General features: G+C 27.5%; 1 protein-coding gene across 1 annotated transcript in view; it reads left to right on the top strand.

The window, feature by feature from the left end:
- The window catches only part of LOC117170345 (ras-related protein Rab-39B), a 21,923-nt gene that overhangs the window by 7,703 nt on the left and 5,375 nt on the right, over window positions 1-8,845 (top strand). The gene's annotated exons all lie outside the window — the stretch shown is intronic.

Raw genomic sequence — 8,845 nt, 5'->3', positions numbered from 1 at the left:
TAAAAATAGAAAGTTATACAATTTAAAAAAAGGTACTATAAAGTTATAAAAAATTTATAAAATTTCATCCACGATAAGCTCGATTCTATTTATTACATTACAGTCATCCAGAACTGTAAAATAATTTATATCTTCATTAAATTATTCTTTAACAGACATAATTTAAACATTTGAAATGAAAATAAAAATTTATTAATCATTATTTTCTGTAGATTCGATGAAACAAATTATGAATAATAATTTAAAACCTAAATGCACTGATAGACGAGAGTAAATCAACGTAAAATGGATAAAATAGCAATTTGGAAATTGTTTTGAAAACTTGGTTCCTATGTTGCGATTCATTATTTAGAATAAGATCCTTTAGTTCATGTTTAATTTTGAAACAATTATAATGAAAATTCCCTTTTTGTCCTAAATCTTAAGCTAAATTTCGTGAAAAGATTTATGCCGAAAAGCAATTGTATAAATGAATTCATTAAAATTAATTAAATTTATTCACAATTTATAATTTTAGTTCATTTTTTTAAACTTGAAAATATATTCAGATATCATTTTTTAATACTTATTAAACAGTGCCTAATATTCACAGTTAATATTAACAATAAAATAATATTTTTTACAAGAGAAAAACTTAAAAAATTTTTTATTAAAAATTATTTAATAATATTTAGATCATTTGGTGGTTTGAAAAATTGAATTTTGTTAGCTTTGTCCTGCTCTCGATTACTTTTTTATCCCGATTTACAATAAAAACAAACGCACTTCGCGATTTTTGTTCAAAATTTTAACATTGCGGATATTTGATCTAAAAGCAGTTTTTTCAGTTTTCTTTCGCTTAGAAAATGGAAAATGTCGAAAAGACCATTCAAAATATTCAAAGATTATTTAATTTTGTCAGTAAATTACTTTTAATGCGTTATTAAATTCAGCGTTATTATTTTATCATGCATTTGAACGATCAGACGATCTCAGAACTTCTTTCAAAAACTCCATATTTCACAACGACACTGCACTTTTTAGGTTAATGGACGATTAAATCGCCCTAACCGACCAATCTTGACCGGTTAGATTTAACGGTGGTTAATGCGAGTTAACCGGCTGTTAAAAAGTGGTGGAACGCCTAACTAGCTTTAACCGAGGATTAAATTTTTAACCGAGGTTGGTGGAACCGGCCCTACGTATACCAACAAAGTCTGACTATTCGTACCGAAATTCCGGTGCAAATAACCACGTCCTACTTTTAAAAAACATATTAATTTTTGCAGATTTCGAAAAAAAGAACCTTTTTAAGAATTTTGAAAAGTTTCAAGCCTAGGAAAATTTTAAATGATATTATTTGAAAAGATTTAAAAAAGTATCCGAAATATTTAAAAGAATCTGGAATATTTTAAGGCAGTTTTTTTAGTTTTGCGGTCACAAAAGCGCAAAACCCTCCTTTAAACTACGATTGACAAAATGGGACCTTTTCTTGCGGAACGCCGAATTTAATCAAAAAAATATAATCAATTATTATAACTTTTTTATTTGTTTCAGAAAAGACGACTGAAAATTGCGCAAGAGTAAATTTAAGAAAAAAAATAGTTTATAAAGTTGACGTTTACGGTCATTAATATATGAGCAATTTTCAAATCGATTTCAATTTTGGTTTCCGGAAAAAAAATACCAGGATGTATCTTATAACTTCGAAAGAATTTCGACCTAGATTATTTTTTTTTTTTAGGAGTAAGTTGTATCGAAATTATTCTTTTAAATAAATTACATTATTATAAAATTCCAGACTAATTTTGGCAGATTAAACGAATGAAAACGGTTTAGAAAATTTCTTAAAAATTTGCAAACTTCATATATACTAAAAAAATTGCAAACATAAAAAAAAATTTTTTAAGACATACAGTAATTTCTTCCCATACATTATTTTTATTCGACAAGTGAAATGTTTTAGAACGTTTTTTAAGTAATTTACAATTATCTAAACAACGTCCATTTGTTTAAATTTGTTTTTCCTTCTAACTCATTAAAGGGTATTTTTATATTTAATCGGGCAATTATTCCTTCTGATATTTAATTCAAACATTTAGCAATTATCTCAACCATAAATTATTATTAACTTTTAACTTTTATTTAAAAAGAGGTCGAAAAACTACGCGTTTCTTCAATTTGCTTAGCTTTTTCGTTTACTATTAAATGTCCCTATAATTCATATACAAATTTGTATTTTTTTAATTAATTTTCTTTAAACAAATTTTGTTCTGAAGTAACTTTCAAATTTTATGGTTGTAAATGTTTCATTTATTTGTAATTGTTAAGAACATTTTTTGTTGAAGCAATTAGCCTATTTTTAAACAACTAAAGGTTTTATACGATGTTGCTGAAAGAGAGGTAAAATTAATCTAAGATTTTAACAGTTTAATTACGAGAAATGAGGACCGAACGCAATACTTATCGGCAAATTGTTCAGAATTACAGGAAAATATCCGCAATAGTAGCAAGAAATAATTATTTGAAGAAATGTAATCATTCATTTTATTTCTACATTTTGTAAATTTAAACTCCTTATTAAAATCGTACTTCTCAACTTTAATTTCTAGTAGTAACATTTTATTAATACAAAAATGTTCAGTTTCTTTAAGAAAATTATCAACTAATCTGCGGGATTAACCTAAGTGAAAGAAATATAAACTTACTTTTAGCTTCTAGAGGATCAATACTCATCAGTCTGAGAGTGTAATATAATAGAAGGAAAAATAAAGAAATAATATTAAAACGACAAATTGACACACAGCGATATATTTGAAACATTTACTTCAGAACAAAATTGTTTAAACAAAACAAAAAAAACGTTAAAAAATATGCATTTTTTACGAAATGGGCAGTAATATCCGATTGACGTTGATATTTAATTATACGAAAAAAATTTCCTAATGTAAAAAAATTATAGTTTAAAAAACAAATAACGGTCTTCCTGTTAATGACTAATTGTCCGATTAAACGCAAAAAGCACCTTTAAATTACTAAGTAGGGAAAAATATTTAAACAAATTAAAATTGTTTAAAAAATTGTAAATTCTTTTAAAAATTTGACTGGTCGAATAAAAAACTATGTATGGCAAGAAAGAGAAAAAACAGAGCTCAATTGTATCTATTTTGCACAAAATTATAATTAACCAATTTGGTTCGAATTTGGAGGGAATTTTTTTCTGGGAACCTCTCGAAATGGAGGGAGGGGTCCTCTGTTTACTGCCTTCTTTCCAGAGTGATCGTAAAACTTAATTTTTGAAATTCCTTAACTTTTTTCCGGGCAAATTTTTCATTTTCTGTGACCATTCATACTTAAAGCTCAGAATTCTAATCTTGTAACATTTTAAATATAAAATATTATATAAATGGAATAACAGAATTTCAAATAAAAATGGTTAAGTTTACTATTCTTGACAGTCGTTATTTGAATCGCCTTTTATAGCTTGTCAGTACATTGCACAGGACAGTGAAGTAAAATTTGAATACCTGAATTAGGTCAAAGACTCTTGAAGTTTAAAAAAGAAATTAATATTTTCTTACTGTGTAACCTGAAGTTTAGAACCTGCCTGATTTCAAATAGAGCTAGTCATTTTTATTGAATATATTTACTCATAAAATATTCTTTTAACTGTAAATATGAAAAATAATAATGAAAGAATCTTAAATTATTGGAACATTATTATTGATGTCCTTTATTGAAAATATTTTCCTTGATATGACGTTCAAAATAAAGGAGATTATATAGGTTTTTAAATTTAAGAAACACTATAAATATTCCAGTTAATCCCTATTGGCTTAAAAAATTAGCGGGTTCCCGGTCCAACGCTCACCCTGGATTTTTTTCATTCGAAGATTACATATTGAAATATAAACTTTAGGACTGTAAAAGTAAAAAGATTTTTTTTCATTTAAATTTACTGTGAGAAATGTTACTAAGCAATACTAAGTAAGAGCAATAATAGTCATTTTGAATCTTATGAACCTCGGATATTCTTAACATTGAAGGAAAACTGAAAAAATTATATATAAGAGAATATAATTAAGGAAAACACATACCGAATTTCCTTCAATACACAGAGATCCGTAATTCTCTTCTCGGTGCCAACATTTAAATTAAAACTGAAATTTAGTTTTCCCTGATTTTCGTTATAGTCTGGTTCTAAAATTTTCAATTAACATTCAGCAATATGAATAAACAGAAAAAGCGTTGCAAAGATGAGAAAGTTGGCTTTATAGATATAATAAGGTGCACCAAGAAGAATTAAAATGAACCTATGCTTGAGGAAATTAAATATGGTGGAAAAACAATCGTTAATTAAGGCACGAAAATCTTGGAGGTCTTGACAATTCCATACAAATTAGCCTTTCATTAGTACAGTAAGGGTCCAATTTAAAAAAAAATTTGAATTTATATGTAAAGTTATTTATGTCAATGAAGAAGTTTGTTAGAGTTTATAATTTAAAATTCATATTATGCTAATATTTATATAGATCAAAATTTGTTACGAAATAAAACACAGATCTTTTATAATAATTCAACCGGGAATGAAACTTATAAAATTTAAATAGAATTTAAAATTTTACAAATACTAATTTAAATTTAAAAAAGTAAAGCTTTTGATTTGTAGCTGCGACACCGTCAAAATAAATGTTAAAACATTGTATTAATATTGATTATTTTTTATTAGTTATTTGACGTGTATTTAATCAAAAGTTCAACAAAAAAGTATGTTATTAATCTTTTTCCAAATAGCACTAATTAACACTTCAATCACAAAGGGAAGAAGAAATTTCAGAAAAAAAATATATGAACCAAAATTTCAAATTGTTTGGTAAAAGTACAGTATTTAATTCAAATTAACCATGAAATAGAAAAAGTTTTAAACAAAAAGTAGGAGACAAGTGAAAGTTCCCGAATAATACAATTCCCAAGCAGTTTATAATATTACAGAATTAAAAAAATGCTGACAATTTATAATAATACCTAATTTTTAAAATTCTTGATAGAAAGTTGCCAAATTATAAAGTATCCGAACTAGAAAATTCCCGAATGTGAACAATTAAATTTGTTCATAAATATTATTTATTTGTGAAAAATACAATAACCTAATAATGTTCATTAAAAAAATTAATTGTTTAAATTGGGGAATTTTCTAGTTCTGATATTTTATACTTCGGAAATTTTCTGTTCGGAATTTTATTATTAGGTCATTTTTACATTTTCAATTTAAAGACTTTGAGAAAATTTATTATTTTGGAGTTTTCCAAATCTGGAATTTTTTAAATTATAGAAATCGTTTCTTAATTCACACATGAAGCATAATTTTATTGAATGACAAGTGAGGTATGAAAAAGAAACATATATAAAAAATAAGTTTTCAATTATGTCCAAAAATAATCGCTTTTAAGAAAAAAAAATTCTACAAAAATAGTTTCAATTATTTAAAAACATGCTAGTATGTTAAAATACTTAAAAAACATGACTAAACATATATACCTACCAAGTTCGCAGAGTGTAAAATCCCGAATAACGTTCTCAAATACCCCGAAAGTTCTCCCATGAAAGTGATCACAAAAGTCCGAATTTACCAACTTCCTAACGGTTTCCCGCGCGAAAAGTGTTCATTGCAAATAACGTTTAGAATTCGCACTCCCGAAAATACTCTTTATGCGCGACAAAATGTGTTTATAAGTCAGTGAAGTTTCAAATTGATCACTGGTAACATATAATCTAACCGATTTTCTGACAAAAATATCAAAATGAACTTTAAACATTTTTCCGAATAAGTACCATTGCAAAATCCGGAACATTTAACCCTGAAGTCTGAATGACGAAAAATGCTACAAATTCGCTTTGATTTTCCGTAATTTTTAGATTATTTTGACCGTTGCTTGCTACGCTACTAAAATCGGCCAAAACTAGGATTTATCCTGACGAAATTGATCCATTTTCGACTTGAAATCTCGGAGCGATCGACGCGACGGCTTAGATCTCAGGAGAGGACGTCAGCCACTAGTTCGTTCAGAATTGCCAACCCCTAAATCTAAAATTCGTAATCGAAATTTCAATTTGCGATTATTTGAATTCCACTGCAGATTTTCAGATAATATTTGTTAATTTGGAAACAAGAATGCTCAATTAAAAAAAATACCACATAGATAAAAACGTTACAAAGTTTTGCATACTAAATCAAGTTACTGGGTTTCTAAGAAAACAAATTTTCCCTAAGTTTGAGCGCGCCTAGGGCGCGCGACGGTTAAATCTCGCGCTTCGCGCTCGAATATTTATTCTTTGCATTTGGAATGCTTGAAAAAAACTTTATCAAAAAGATCTCTTTTAGATGGCAGTATTTATATACGTCTTCATATTCTGAATTGTCTACTTAATTAAGTATAGTCAAAGATTAAGTTTCTCAAATCTCTGTAGGCTTTGAGGTACACATACTCATCGAGACACTCGCGCTGCGCGCTCGATTTCCGACAGACATTTGTAAACAGGTTTTGTTGGATTTTTTTCTCGTAACTTTCGTCGTTTTTCCACACATTTTTGCTTTATTTTTTCTTTCAACGTTATTTTTCACGAATAAAACAAAAAGTAGGCGTCCTATCAAGAGGTGATTCTTAACGAAACTTTAGATCTTTTTTGGATACCCATTTTTGTTAATTCATATTTTTTCGTATCCTACATAGTTTGTCCACAAAGTGGAATTTTTTATTTTCCTTTATTTTTTGTGCAATAAAAATTTGAATTTTCGATTTTTGAAGAAAATCCAAAAATTTGTTATGATAATCTTTTAGAGCTTTCAAAAATAAATGTTTTTCTTTTCTTGACTTTTTTCATATCGTGCGTTTTTCGGCTTCAAATTTTGATTTTCGGTTGATTAAAAAAATTTTGAAAACGCTATAACTCTGAGAATTTTCTTTTTAGCGAAAAAAGTCATAAGGATAAATTGTTTTTTTTTTAATAATATAAATATCCGTACATAGAATTTTCAAATTCAGAAAAAAGTGGTCTCAAAAATTTTCAAAATGCGCTCACTTTTTGAATTTTTATCAAAAATGGCTGGTTCACAAACTCGTCCTTTCTTTTAGGACCTAAAAAAAGAGTGCCAAAGATGAATTTCATTCGTTAATTTTTTCGAGAGTTATCGTGTTTACGGACGGCCGGACAGACAGATAGACGCCATCCTGAAAACCTGATTTTCGGATTCAGGGGGTCTCGAAACATGGAGATCCGTTGAAAAAGTGTGATGTCAAATTTCCGACAATTCTAATACTTTCTCAATCATAAATGATGAGAATGTAAAAAACGAAAAAATTAAGAAATCGACTATGACAATAATTAAAAGTTACTTATGTAATAATGGGACAATTAAAAAATCCCAAAAATAAAATTTCTGAATAATACAATTCTCGAATTGAGAAATTTCTAAAATTTACGATCACGAATAATAAAATTGTCCAATAATAAAATTCCTGAATTATTGTGATATTCCAGAATAATAAATTGGAAAGTTCTTGAATAATAAAATTCCCGGTGGTTTGTAGTATTACAGAATTTGAAGATTCTTTGGTAATAAAATTCACGACAGAAAATTGCCGAGTTATAAAATATCCAAACTAGAAAATTCCAGAATTTAAACTATTACATTTTTATAAATTTTTCTTATTTATTAAAAAGTCAATAATCAAATATTTGTATTAAGAAAATATTTTTACTGTTTAAAGTTTCTAAAATTCTTTGAATTTAAAGTGAAAATAATTTAAAAAAATATATTTACGATTAACAATTTTTTTAAAATTATTTTATTTTAAATTTAAACAATAATTTTAGAAACTTTAAAAATTGAAAATAATTTTTACATTCTCATCATTTATGATTGAGAAAGTATTAGAATTGTCGTAGACATCACACTTTTTCAACGGATCTCCACGTTTCGAGACCCCCTGAATCCGAAAATCAGGTTTTCACGATGGCGTCTGCCTGTCTGTCCGTCCGTCCGGCCGTCCGTCCGTAAACACGATAACTCTCGAAAAAATGAGCAAATCAAATCCATCTTTGGCACACTTATTTTAGGTCCTAAAACAAAGGACGAGTTCGTGAACCATCTATTTTTGATAAAAATTCAAAAAGTGAGCGCATTTTGAAAACTTTAAGGCCACTTTTTTCTGAATTTGAAAATTCTATGTACGGATAATTATAATATTAAAAATAACAAACAATTTATCCTCATAACGTTTTTCGATAAAATGCAAATTCACAGAGATATAGCGTTTTCAAAATTTTTTAAATCAACCGAAAATCAAAATTTAAAGCCAAAAAACGCACGATATGAAAAAAAGTCAAGAGAAGAAAAACATTTATTTTTGAAAGCCCTACAAGATCATCATAACAAATTTTTGGATTTTCTTCAAAAATCAAAAATTAAAATTTTTATTGCACAAAAAATAATGAAAAATAAAAAATTCCATTTTGCGAACAAACTATGCAGGGTACGAAAAAAGATGAATTAATAAAAATTGTTATCCTAAAAAAGATCTACCATTTCGTTAAGGATAAATTCTTAATAGGACGCGTACTTTTTGTTTTATTCGTGAAAAATAACATTGAAAAAAATGTGTGGAAAAAAGACGAAAGTTACGAGAAAAAAAAAAGATTTAACAAAACCTGTTTACAAATATCCGTCGGAAATCGAGCGCGCAGCGCGAGTGTCACGATGAGAATGTGTACGAGGGTAGTTCAATAAGTCCTTAGAATGACCAACAGATGGCGCGCGAATCGCTCCAAATCATCTGTTTTCAGTCAGCACCACTCCCGACTAGAT

The sequence above is a fragment of the Belonocnema kinseyi genome, chromosome 3, assembly GCF_010883055.1.
Source record: "Belonocnema kinseyi isolate 2016_QV_RU_SX_M_011 chromosome 3, B_treatae_v1, whole genome shotgun sequence".
In the NCBI taxonomy this organism is placed as follows: Eukaryota; Metazoa; Arthropoda; class Insecta; order Hymenoptera; family Cynipidae; genus Belonocnema; species Belonocnema kinseyi.
The sequence above is the reverse complement of the archived record's forward strand: the minus strand, read 5'-3'. Positions and strand labels throughout refer to the sequence as shown.